The following is a 13,260-nucleotide window of genomic DNA, read 5'->3' on the forward strand; positions in this document are numbered from 1 at the left end:
GTGTTGTTAAACGTATTATAATGGTAAAATTAGTTTCGTTATATGTCATTTCTGTTAAAACCATTGTAATATTAGATTGGGGAGCCAATGGCTCAAGAGCCTATTGTAGCTTTGGTCATGTTTCCCAAGATTCTGTATTTTTTCTCAAGTATTTTCTTAAAAAAACAAAAACAAAAACAAAAACTGGAAAAACCAGCCAACCACAAAACGCTGTAGGGATCTACACTAAACTATTTTAAGTCCACAATTCGTTCAAGTACCTAACCTTAGAAATGTGGTTGTGGTTTTAAGGTGGATTGTTAGCGATGTGACAATGAGGATATAAATTAGGTAGAGATATTGGGAAACTCCAATTTTTGTGGGACCAAGATAATTTTAAGTGCTCCAACATTATTTTGAAATGTTAAACTAAATTAATATTTTAACAACAATATCCTGGTAATAAGCAAAGCAGACTATTAATGTCATTAACCAGAAGTTACTTGTTTGGAGTTACTTGAGCTATTTGAAATAGGCATAGAGATTTACTTATTTTTTATGTATTTATTTTTTTAGACAGAGCAGCCCTTGGTTGACCTCACAGATTGCAAGGACCTTGTCAGGTTACAATCTCTTAGTTTTAAATTTTATTTTATGCCTACAGCACCTGGTCTTCCTAAGTAGTCTCCCATCTAAATACTAATGAGGCCCCACCCTGCTTGGCGTCCGAGATCAGACAGGATCGGGCACGTTCAGGGTAGCATGGCTGTAGACAACTTTTTATTTTTTTAAATACTTTTTATTTTAGAATAGTTTTAGATTTGCAGAAATGTTGCACAGTGCAGAAAGTTCTCGCGTAACACTCACCCAGTTTCCCTACTATGAACATCACATTACAGTGGTACATTTGTCACAACTTGGAAAGCAACATTTGTACAGTAAGTCCTCACTTAACATCGTTGATAGGTTCTGCGACTGACTTTAAGTGAAATGATGTGTGACGAAACCAGTTTTACTGTAGACTAAGAGATATAATTGAGTTAAGTCTTACCGCATCTCATCAACTTTAAAACGAAACGATGTTGAATGAAACATTATTCTTGGACCTACTGTACATTACTCTTAATTAAATTTCACACTTTTTTGGTATAGAATTATTGACTGAAAGGTTTTTATTTGAGGAGTAGTTTTGAAATTAGGAGATTCAGAGTCCCTCCCAGCTTCAATATACTGTGATATTGCATTACAAGAGCCTCTTGCACATACTGTTGTAGACCTCAGACATTTGCTGGCTGAATATTACAGATGTGAACTAAGTTAAAGAGGATGCTTAAAAACACAAGATGCTTTTCATCTGTAAAATGAGAAGGTTGCCAGAGGTAGAAATATCTCCCTTTACTCTAAATTCTACCTTGAACATTTCTTTCAGTAAGTTCTAACTCAGAGTAATTTGCCTCAAAGTAATCATGCTAAACATCAGTGATCTTTATTTAGTTTCTCATATGCAGATAGCACAGACCAACAGTTCTAATTTTTTTTCTTTAGCAAATTATATATATATATTTTTAATCTTAAAATTTCTGTGGAGTAGGAGAGAGAATAACTAGGATAATAAGTAAGTTCTAGTTAATCAATGAACTAGAGTTTGAGATTAACTTTCACACCATGAGTTTTTAGAGGTTACCAGTGTTCCACTTTGGTGAACAAGTATCCTAGTGCAGTAGTTCCTGTCCTTTGTTATACTTCAGAATATCCTAAAAGCACATGAAAAGCAAGTAGATTCTGCAAAATCCACAACCCTTACCTGGCTGATTTCGGGAGACTTGCTTTTGGCAGGTGGTATCTTCAAAACTACAGGATAATGTAGTGGTTAAAAAGGCTGGTTCTGGAGTTAGAGAGCATGGGTTTGAATTAGCTTACTAACTATGTAGTTATGGACAAGTTACTTGACCTCTGTGGACCTTAAGCAACTCACCCATAAAAAGGGGGTAATAGTGATATCTACCTCATGGAATTGTCATGAGGGTTAAATGAGGTAATATTTTAAAGTGCTTTGTATTATGTGGCATTTAGTGAGGATTCAAATGTTATTCAAGCTGCAGCAAGACCACCACAGTCCCTTTCCCAATCCCATCACTGAAATCCACTGATTTAAAGAAAGGGAAAGACTAGAATGAATTTTGTGTATGACCTGAAGAAACTTTACACAGTTAGTGTAGTAGATTTTAAAATATAATCTGTATCTGGGTTTGGATGAGTGTTAAAGAGGGCTCTGGTGTAGTGATATAAAATTTACAGAAGTCTTGGAGCTTTGACTAGAACAAATCTGAGAAGGGACTGAAGGGAGGGAGTATTGAGAGAGATTAAAATATTTGTATCTTTAATGTTTTAAGGAAGTCCTAGAGACAGGCAAAGCCAGTTTTTAAGTTTAAGTTCATGAAATGTTTAACTTGGCTTACTCATACATTTCATACTTAGAATGTTGTAGTAGGAAAGCTTTGGGGAAGAGTGGAAACATTTGGAGATTTTGAGGTGATACATCTGTTAGCCATCTCTAAATGTATTATTCAGAAAGGGAAAGCCAGTCCTTTTTGAGGCTGCATATTTCTTCCTACTATACTAATTCTTAAACTTTAGTGTTTAAAATTATGGGGGCGGGGTGGTGTAGTGTGGTATTGTGGTGGTGGTGGTTGTGGTGTTTGTGGTTAAGTTAAGAATGCAGATTCCTTGAGCCCCTGCCCCCCTTTTGATTCAGGAGACTTGAGTGGAGCCTAGCAGGAATCCAGATATTTACCACATGTGTACTCCCAAGTGGTTTTGATGCAGGTAGTTCCCAGACTATAATTACTGAAGTAATTGTTGATAAGCAGGTCTTCTCAGGTAATAATTGAAGGAAGCTACAACATACATTTATAGCTCAGATTGCTTAATTTATTTAAAATTGGATCATATTTATTTACTATGTAATTGGTGAGTATAAATAGAAATACAGTAGAGAACAGATATAAATACAAGTGTAAAAGTATTTCGTTAACCCTCACTAGTTGAGAAATTATCTCTGCCTAATTAAATCTTTGCTTCCCTTTTATTGGTGGGAAAGGTCTTTTACTTTCATTTTATGCTGTTTAGATAGCCATGCTTACCTGTTCTGTAAAAAGCTTTAGCTCACAAAACCTTACTCAGGTCTCTTTAATGTGCAGTCATAACTTTACCTCCTTATTTATAGCTTATCAAAAAGAGTGTTTATTAATTTTCCTTCCTTCTGCCGTTGTAATTCTTTTCCATGCCTTTGAGAAAAAATCCTGCACATTACACATGGCTTATGCCCCTCAAGAATTTGCTGCTTCAGCCTTTCTTGGACTTATTTCTGTGGCTGAAAGAAGAAAGAGGGAAACCCATGTGACTGTCTGGGTTTTCAGCAGGCTCTTTCCTGTAATTAAGAGAAGTTCACCTTAGGAAACCAAGCTACAAGTTATGTTTCTACTTAAAGCTAGTTTGACAGTGAACTTGGTAATGTGTTTAATTTACTTTTGAATTTTGTTATTGGTTTCTTTTTAATTTGAATTTTGTTTTGGGATACATTTCTTGGTTAAAAATACTTCCATCTGCCTGTCTCTAACCCAACACAGATTAAAATATTTTAAGTTTGGAACTGAACATGATAGTTTTGAAATAAAATTATGTGCTGTTGTCTCATATTTTCCTAAATACTGTAATGTACAAGTACTCATCATACATTGGGCATTATTTAGATTTTCCAAATCTGGTTTTCATCTGGACTGTTTGTAGTAATCTTCTAGTCAAGTAGGGGAAATGCTTTTCTGTTGTTGTCCCAGGAAAAAGTTATCTAAAACACTACAACATTTGTTGTTGTTGTTAGAAAAACATAAAATGCTCATATCTTCTGCTTTTGAAAAGCAGGGCAGGGAATATAAAATAAAACTAAAGATAAATACCTTGTTTCCATACTATTCCAGTTAAGGTAGAAAGAAAGAAGATAAAGGGTATGGAGGTATGCTTAGAGACAGGAGAAACAGATGAGTTTGAAGGGCTTTGTACAGAGCAAAAATGCTGGAGAGAATATTATTAGCTGGAAATTAGCTCTGTACTTTGGCCTTTGGGCTTCAGATTATCTTTGTATTTATTTTTTCTATTTTCAGGGCCTTTGTGGATGTTTCCGGCAATTTCTTTCCTTGAAGATACCTGCAGTGCCCCTATTGTGCAAGTGAAATATTTCTCAATGACAGTTGGTATATATAAAGTTTAATTTAGGCTTTAAAAGTTTAGGTTGTTAGTATGATAGATTCAGGTTATTAAAAAGTACACGTATCAAAGGGCAAAATAAATGCAATATACAGTTTTACACAGTGTGTTCTTACTTGAGTTCCAGTGCTAAAAGGAAAATTTCTTATAAGCACCATGGTAAATCTAGCAAACAATTAAAATCTCCCTCACCCATGAGGAGAAAATTAGTTGTTTATTATCAGGAAGCTATACTGTGTAGAAATTTAAGTTCTGAAATAAGTTATTGAAGTTTTAAATCAGCAAAAGGTCTCAACTAAGTAGATTTTGGGTTTTGGAAGAGTGATAACATTTATGTTGCTTTTTTTATTTACATGGCCCTTGACACTCCTCATTCTATCTCTGTTGGACTGACTTTTTAACTTCGTTGATACTACCTAGAATTAAAAACATTGATAATTCTTGGGTTTTGGAAAACATATTTGTTATGATTCCAAATTGGGAGTTGAGCACGGAATTTGTATCTGAAGACTAATAAAATAAACATTTTGATAATTATTATATAACATAACTGGCACAACAAATGTATAACTAGATGATGTCGTCTATCTTTGTAATATACTCCCAAAAGCACATTAATACAGTTAAAAATAGTCAGACAGTGATTAACTTTTAATATTGGGCATACTAATAAAATAGCTGAGAATTATGCTGCATGAAGGAAAAATTTTAGAAGACAACCACTGTAAAACTTTCTTGGGTAAAAGATTAACTAGTTACATGTTTTAATGAATACTTGATTGTTTTGCTCTTATATAGCACCACCACAATATAATTTTTTTGATGTAGTTGTTCTTTGATAGAAACATCATAACGCCATGTAGGAAAAAAAAGACAATTACTTTGGTCAGGAGAAAGATTTCAACCGTGCTACTGGAAGGTAGGATCTATCATAGGTTCTGTCATAGGTTCTATCAATTCAGGAAGTACTTCTAGGTTAGACATGAACAGAATATCAAGAAAACAAAACAAAGTAACAAGAACAACAACCCCAGAGCTAAGTTTCTGCAGCTTTATTAAAGAGCTTTTAGGCAGCTAATGGATACTGCTTAGCCTGCTTGAATTCTTTCACTAACAAGGTGCTCAGTTTCTTAAAGGCAGCCTACTGTGGTTATTAATTGTTAGAAGGTTCTTTATGTAGCAGCACAGTGTATCTTTTTGTGATATTCTTAGTCCTAATTTGCCCTTTAGAGCCACAAAGAACAAGTCAGTTCTTTTACAAATTTTCCTTCAGAAATTTAAAGATTGCTATGGAACCATTTTTTGTTTGTTTGTTTGTTTGTTTGTTTTTGGACTCTCCTAGCTAAGCATATACAATTTTGAGTTAGGTTGCAATTTTCTTACCGTTTATTCATTCACAAATGCTATTAAGTCTTATTATGTAAATGAATCACTAAGGAAATCAGATGATGGAATATTAATAAAATTTAAGATGAGGGAGTTATATAAATCAATACTTACAATATTACCTGATTAGTGCTATAAAAGAAGCTATAAGGATGCATCAGTAGAACTGAAGGAGTGATTAACATTGGGGTGGGAAATAGGGAACTCTTCACAGATGGGAGGGAGGATTTGAATTGAAATAAGACTGAGGTCAGTAAATGCACACAACAGCATATGCAAAATTTCTAGATGAAATAGCCATAGCACTTCTGGGACTGCAGGTGCTCATTAGTTTGACTAATGAGCAGTCCCAGAAGGGCAGGTGAAGTAGGGTGTCAAAAACTGAGGCAAAAAGGTTGGGACTAAATAATCAAGAGGTTTGTGTGATAGAGCTAAGCAATTTGAATTGATTCCATGAGAGATGGCAGTGCATTGGACCTTTGATGGGTTTTTAAAACTTGGGCAACATGCTTCAAATTGTATTTTAGAACAGTGACTCTTGTAGTGTGGCACATGATTCGAAACTTGAGAAACTGGAGCTTGGATACGCTTGTGGTAGTTTATTGGTGCTTGTTAGTCTCTTAATATGTGATATCCAGATAATTGATTCAGAGAACATTAAATTTAATCCCTGTTTGAGGGATAGCTAACAAATCAACATTTGCTTATACCAGTACCCTTTTTCTGAAGCTTTAATGAAGGTAGACTTTAAATCTGATTTTTGTTTTGGGATAATATAAAAATAGAGTCATGTGACGAACTACGTTTTTAAAGGAATTTCATGAGGAAGAAAAAGAGCCAGAATAGCTGTGAGATTAGTTGTTTTGCTGTCACGGATCAAAAAGGAAACAACTTAAGGGAAAATTGTAAAATCAAGTCTTTACATCCAGGACTTGCACATGTTCCATGCACAAGTTCTATATATTGCTTTGTAAAAATAGATGGTGACAGTATACCCATCAGCCATTTTTTAGGAGTGAATGACGTTAAGACAGATTATTGAGGTTTTCATAATTACTTCTATGTATATGTGTCTCTTCTACTAAGATGCAAACCCCCTGGACATAGGGAGCATGTCTTTTTTGCTTTTTTCGTCTCTGCATAGAGACATATAGCTTAATATATAATAGTAACACAAAGATTTATTGGATTAAAAACTTTTTTAAAGGTACCAGAACATGTATAGCCAAATAATTGGAATCTCTGATGTGGTCACTCTGGGAGGCTCTCCACTTATTACTTTAGTGGTATCATTTCTCAGAGTATATTTGGTACCTGTCTTTGGGAGATGTTCCTGTAGGAGAGAAATCAATTGGTTCAATGTAAGATAGAACTGAAGAACTGAATGTTGAAAGGGAATCATAGCTGAAATACATTAGGAAGACAAACTAAGCAAGTTCAGTTGTACATTAACTGTAATAAGAACTCTAGTATCCTATGTATAATAGATTCACCCCCAAGCAAATAGTTATACATAATATGTAAATAGTTGAAGTTTGTACAAACAGGCATAAATGATTTCATACCTCATACTCTTTTCAAGGAATAAATATAGTCAGAGACTTGGGGTCTGCCATCCTTAAATTTGGTCATCTTTAGGTGAGTCTAGGTATATCAGTTCAATTTTGATGAAGCCTAAAATTCTTGTTACTAGTTTACAAAGCAGTCCATATTTAAAGGACTGACATATAGTTTGTGGTAAAATCCATATATAGCATCTGTAACTGACAATGTTATATAAAAGAAGTGTTGAACTTTGTATTATAAATATTACCTTAATGCTGCGGCTAGTTTTGAAGTATCCTTTATACTTTTCCACTTGTGAGGTATTTTCTTTAACTTTTCTAATTAGTAAAACAAATTACTATCAGTTTCAGTTGTAGACGTGCCTAGCTTTTTCTTGCACTTTGTTTTTATAGTTTGATCTTTTTATTAATAGCAAACATCTTGTCATGTAATTCATTCTTATGAGTCCATACTAAATGCCATTTTTTTTACTGTTAGTGAAGTTTTTAATAATTTTAATATATTAACCTGCATTTTAGATTTGATAAAACTTAAAAACAGCTCATCTAGAATAAACAGCTTTTAATATGAACAGTCATTTTTGTATTTTGTTTAAAAAGCCTTAATCAGTGGAATTTAGTTTTTTACTTAATATATTTAATACCAAACAGCCAGAAAAATTTAGATTTCCTTGAAATAGCTCTTCTTTTACAAAAATCTATGGTTTAGCTGTGGTTTTAGTTTGGCATACTTATTCCTACTGAAAGACATGAGTTTAATCTGTTAAACTGGCAACCATATTTTAAAAACCGATAATTGGAATTTCAGTATTAGAAACCTTTTACAATTTTTTTATTATTATAGAATACATATAACAAAATTTACCATTAGCGACATTTAATACATTCAGTGTTGTGCAGTCATCACTGTCTAGTTCCAGAATATTTCATTATTCCAGAAGGAAACATCATACCCATTAGCAGTCACTCTTCTTCCTCGGAACTCCTCAGCCCTCTAGCAACTACTAATCTATGGATTTGCATATTCTGGATATTTCATATAAATGAAATCATACAGTATATGGTCTTTCATGTCCTCCTTCTTTCACTTAACATAATGTTTTTAAGGTTCATTCACATTGTAGTATGTATCAGTACTTCATTACTTTTGATGGCCGAATAATATTCCATTGTATGGATATACCACATTTCATTTATCCACTTATCTGTTAATGGACACTTGGGTTGTTTCCATATTGATTATTATGAATAGTGCAGCCATGAATGTTCATGAACAGGTTTTTGTTTGAACACTTTTTTTTCCAATTCTTTTGGGTATGATGCCTAAGAGTAAAATTGTTGGGTTATATGATAATTCTATGTTTAACTTATTGAGAAATTGCCAGCTGTTTTCCATAGCAACTGCACCATTTTACATTTCCACCAGAAATTTTTTGAGGGTTCTAGTTTCTCCACGTCCTCTCCAACACTTTTCATTTTTTTTTTTTTTTTAGTTATAGCCATTCTAATGGGTATGGAGTAGTATTTTATTGTGGCTTTGATTTGAATTTCCCTAATACTAATAATGTTGAACATCTTTCCATGTACTTGTTGGCCATTTGTATGTCTTTGGAGAAATGTTGCCCATTCAAGTCCTTTGCCTATTTTTAATTGGGTTGTTTGTATTTTTGTTGTTGTGATATATGGTTTCTTTATATATTCTGGTTACTATACTTTTATCAGATACATGAATCGGAAGTATTTTCTCCAATTCTTTGGCTTGTCTTTATACTTTCTGGATTTAAATTTGTTTTATTATAGTTTTAAGTATGTGTAACTTAATTTTTATTTTAATAGGGGAACTAAGATTTGTATGTAGCTGTTCAGAGCACAGAGACAGGGAAGTCCAGAATTTGTGAAAAAGAGTACAATTTGGCTGATATGTTAGGGTTTATGTTAGTTATAAGGAACAGAAGCCCCCTTAAGCTACCTTAAATGAAGGAATGTTTGCTGTAGGCATATACTAGGCATCTTGTGGACATTGTGAAGATAGAAAATATAATATACCCAGGCTACAGAATACTTGGAACATTGGTTTCTCTGCCTTTCAAGAGATGTTTGTTTTTTTCTCATCTCTTTTCTATCTCCTGGTTGTTCAATATGTGGTTTCCACCTGCAAAAATCCTATAAAGCTGCTCCAGCTTTATATGATTTATCAGTTCAAGCATCTACTGTCTTGACTGAGCCAATCTCTAAGTCTTCTATTTAAAAATCCCAAGAATCTGATTGTCTCAGCCTATGTATGAATTTGTCCCTATTTTATCAGCAGTCCCATCTAATCAGCACTCACTGAGAGGTAATACCATAAGATATAAATAGAGTCACGTTGGGGTTACTACTTCAGTAGGGATTGGGGCAAAGGCAGTGTCAAAGAAATGGGAGTGGATTGTAGGGATGCTAAAGCCCTCATATATTTCTCCTAGTCGTACAAGGAGTAGTAGGAGATGATGTTGGAAAGATAATTTGACTCCAAATTGTGAGGAACCTTAATGCTAGGATTAGGAATTAAAACATTTCCATTTATATTGGAGAGTGTTGAGGATTTGAAGGCAAGGAAATGAAATGCTCTATTCTTTCCTACTTGTATATTGTCATTCTAGTCAGAATGAGTTGTTATTCTTTTCCTCTAATTTCAGTTTGTCTGACTCTTTCCTTGGTTCATTCAGCAAGCATATTTGAGCACTGACTATATAGCAGGAAAAGAAGGAGGTAGAATAAGGCTTTTCTGGTGAAGCCAGTGATGACGACATTGCAAACATAAATTGATATGCTACAGTGTGATCATGGCCGGTGGGGAAAGCAAGATTTACCTCTCTAGCACTAAATTTGGTTTGTATAAACCAATCTTCAGGCTCATTGCAGTGCTTTACAGGGATTAGAGGAGAGAGTAACTACAAAGAGGTAACATGATGGAGTGTTTTTGGGGTGATGAAACTGTTCTATACCTAAATTGTGGTGGTAGTTATCCAAGTTAAACATGTGGTAAAACTTGTAGAACTGTACACAGTAGAAAGAAAGCCAATTTTTATTGCACTAGTTTAAAAAATAAAATATTTACTGAGTATTTTAAATACTTTATATGCAGGGCATTGTGAAGGTTACACAAATCTCATTTTCAATGCATTTATAGTTTAAAAGTGGTATTCAAATCAGTTAAGGTAGAAAGTGAAAAGTATAAGAAGAGTATGATTCCTAGAAGTAGTGACTTATAGAGGAGAAAGCTTCATAGAAATAATGGCTTACCATACTATACTCCTCCATAAGACTAATGCTGTAGATCAAATTCATATGTTGAAACCTGATCCCTAGTGCAATAGTATTTGGAGGTGGAGCTTTTGGCAGGCGCTTAGGTCATGAGGGTAGAACCCTCATGAATGGGATCAATGCCCTTCTAAAGGAGACCCCAGAGAGTGCTCTTGTCCCTCCCACCATGTGAGGACACATTGAAAAACTGGTGGTTTATGAACCAGGAAGTGGGGCCTCACCAGACGCAGAATCTGCCAATGCCTTCATCTTGGCCTTATCAGCCTCCAGATGGTAAGAAAAAAGTTTCTATTGTTTATAAGCCACCAAGTTAATCATATTTTGTTATAGCAGCCAGATCCTACTAAGACAACTAAGTTTGAGGACAAAGGTGATTTTTTTTCTGTAGTTCCCCCAAATTAGGAGACTTTCTTTCATTCATGAGCTCAAGCACAGCACTGGAGATACAAGGTGAACAGAGTTCACTCTAATGCAGTGATAACATCATAGAGCTCACATTCTAATGCAGAAGATAATATCTAAATAAATTTTCAGAATTGTTGTGGCTATTCAGCTCCTTTGCCTTTCCTTATTAATTTTAGAATCAGTTTGTATCTAAGACATCCTTCCTACATTGAATGTTCCATTTCTTGAACACTGTGTCTCTCCATTTATTTTGGTCTTTTTTGATTTCCTTCATCAGTCTTTTGTAGTTTTTAGCATACACATCCTGCTCATGTTTGCTTAGATTTATATCTATTTAATATTTGTTGGAGCTATTGTAAATTATATATTTTTTTAATTTTTCAGTTTCTAATTATTCATTGCTAGTATATAGAAATATGATTAATTTTTGTTTGCCTTGTGTCTTGTAGCCATTTTAATAAACTTATTAGTTCTAGAAGCTTTTCTGTGGATTCTGTAAGATTGTTTATCTAGCCAATAAATAATGTCTGCAAATGCGGAAAATGTAATTTTTTCCTTTCCAATCTGTGAGACTTATTTTTCTTGCCTATTACACTGGCTAGGACTTCAGTATGATTTTGAATGGAAGTAATGAGAGTGGACAGCCTTGTCTTGTTTCTGATGTCTAAAACATATGGTCTTTCATCATTAAGTATGACATTAGCTGTAGTTTTTTGTTTTTGTTTTTGTAAATGCCCTTATATAGGCTAAATAACTTCCATTCCTAGTATTCTGTGTATTTTTTTTTTAAATCAAGAATGGATTTATGATACTGTCAGATGTATCAATTGATGTGATCATATGGGTTTTCATCTTCAGACTGTCAGTATAGTGAATTACATTGATTGGCTTTCAAGCATCGAATAAGCCTTGCATTTCTGAGATAAACCCACTTGGTCTTGTTATATTTCCTTTCACATATGGTCACTTTTGATTTTTTTTTTTTCACTTAAAAAAATGAGATACAGTTCACATACCATATAAATCTTTGTTTTAAAGTGTATAATTCAGTGATGTTTAGTATATTCAGAGTTGTGCAACTATTACCACAATCCATTTTAGAACATATTTATTACTCTGGAAGGAAACTCTGTACCCGTTATGAAGATTAAATATATATGAAACTATTTTACTCATATTTAAATAAAAACTTTAACATAGTTCTTCGTTTTATTTATACAAGAAGCATAAATAAAAAAGTATCCACACATGTGATTAGTTTTATTCATCATCATCATTTTCTTGCCTTTCTTTCCCAACTTCCTCTTAGGGTTAAAAGATAGCTTATATCCTGGTGACTGGAATATTTTGCTCATATTTTGCTGATGTTGTTCCTTGTTACTGTTTCTGTTCTTGCCCTAAAAGTTTTTTTCCTGTACCCTTCCTCTTTTCTTCCTCCGGCGGTTTCTGTCTTCCTTCTGAATATCTTAGATACCACATTGGAGTTAAACCAATGGAGAGTCTGTTCATGAAGCATTTGATACATTATGTAAGTAGTATCCAGCACAAAAGGAAGAATATTTTTGTGATTTTTTTCTTTTTCCCTTAATTCAATTTTGTTCTCTCCCTGCAGCAAAAGAGTTTTTAAAAATCTTTAAGATATCATCTGAAACGTATTTACTATAACAGATAAGACACACCATAAGGTGACTTGCTGACATGAACACAGGAGGAAGAAGAAAACAATTTATATTTTTGAACTGTTTAAATGAATATCAAGAGGCCTTTTGACAATATGTGGGATGAAAAAGATGTATAGTTTTGAAAGCTCTTGTATCTTGATTGTTCTATGGAGGATGTGAACAGGATAAGTGTGATTAGAAAGAAAAGGAACTGTGCAAGAGACCTGGCTCAGACGCTTGTTAGTGATGTGACCGTGGAATGTGGCTCATGAACCTTTCTTGTAGATGGTGGGGCGGCACACTGAATCCTTAGAGAATTTGATGAAAACTCTAGACAGCTGCTCAAGCAAAATGTTCATAAGCACACTGTTTACTTCATATAGTTTGAGGAGGTTTATGGACCTCCTCTAGTCCGTTCGTATAGGTTCATTGGTTCTTGAAGATCTTTTTTTTTTTTTTTTTTTTTAAATAATGCCTGTATAGCACCAGGTCTTCCTAGGTGGTCTCCCATGCAAGTACTAACGAGGCCCGACCCTGCTTAGCTTCTGAGATCAGAAGAGATCAGACACGGTGAGGATGGCAGGGCCATAGACTCTTGAAGATGTTTTGACTTGGTTGCTCTCTAAGGTCCCTGGCAACTTTAAAATACTTAAAAAAATTATAACCTTTACTCTCAGCCTTGAAATTCTGACTTTTGA

At 34.0% G+C, this 13,260-nt stretch overlaps 1 protein-coding gene and 1 pseudogene across 5 annotated transcripts in view; one reads left to right on the forward strand and one right to left on the reverse strand.

Moving 5' to 3' along the window:
* TBC1D12 (TBC1 domain family member 12) overlaps positions 1-13,260 on the forward strand; it is an 89,258-nt gene that overhangs the window by 23,965 nt on the left and 52,033 nt on the right. The window lies entirely within an intron of this gene.
* Positions 635-753, reverse strand: LOC118604813 (annotated as a pseudogene).

The sequence above is a fragment of the Rousettus aegyptiacus genome, unplaced genomic scaffold, assembly GCF_014176215.1.
Source record: "Rousettus aegyptiacus isolate mRouAeg1 unplaced genomic scaffold, mRouAeg1.p scaffold_m13_p_6, whole genome shotgun sequence".
NCBI lineage: Eukaryota > Metazoa > Chordata > Mammalia > Chiroptera > Pteropodidae > Rousettus > Rousettus aegyptiacus.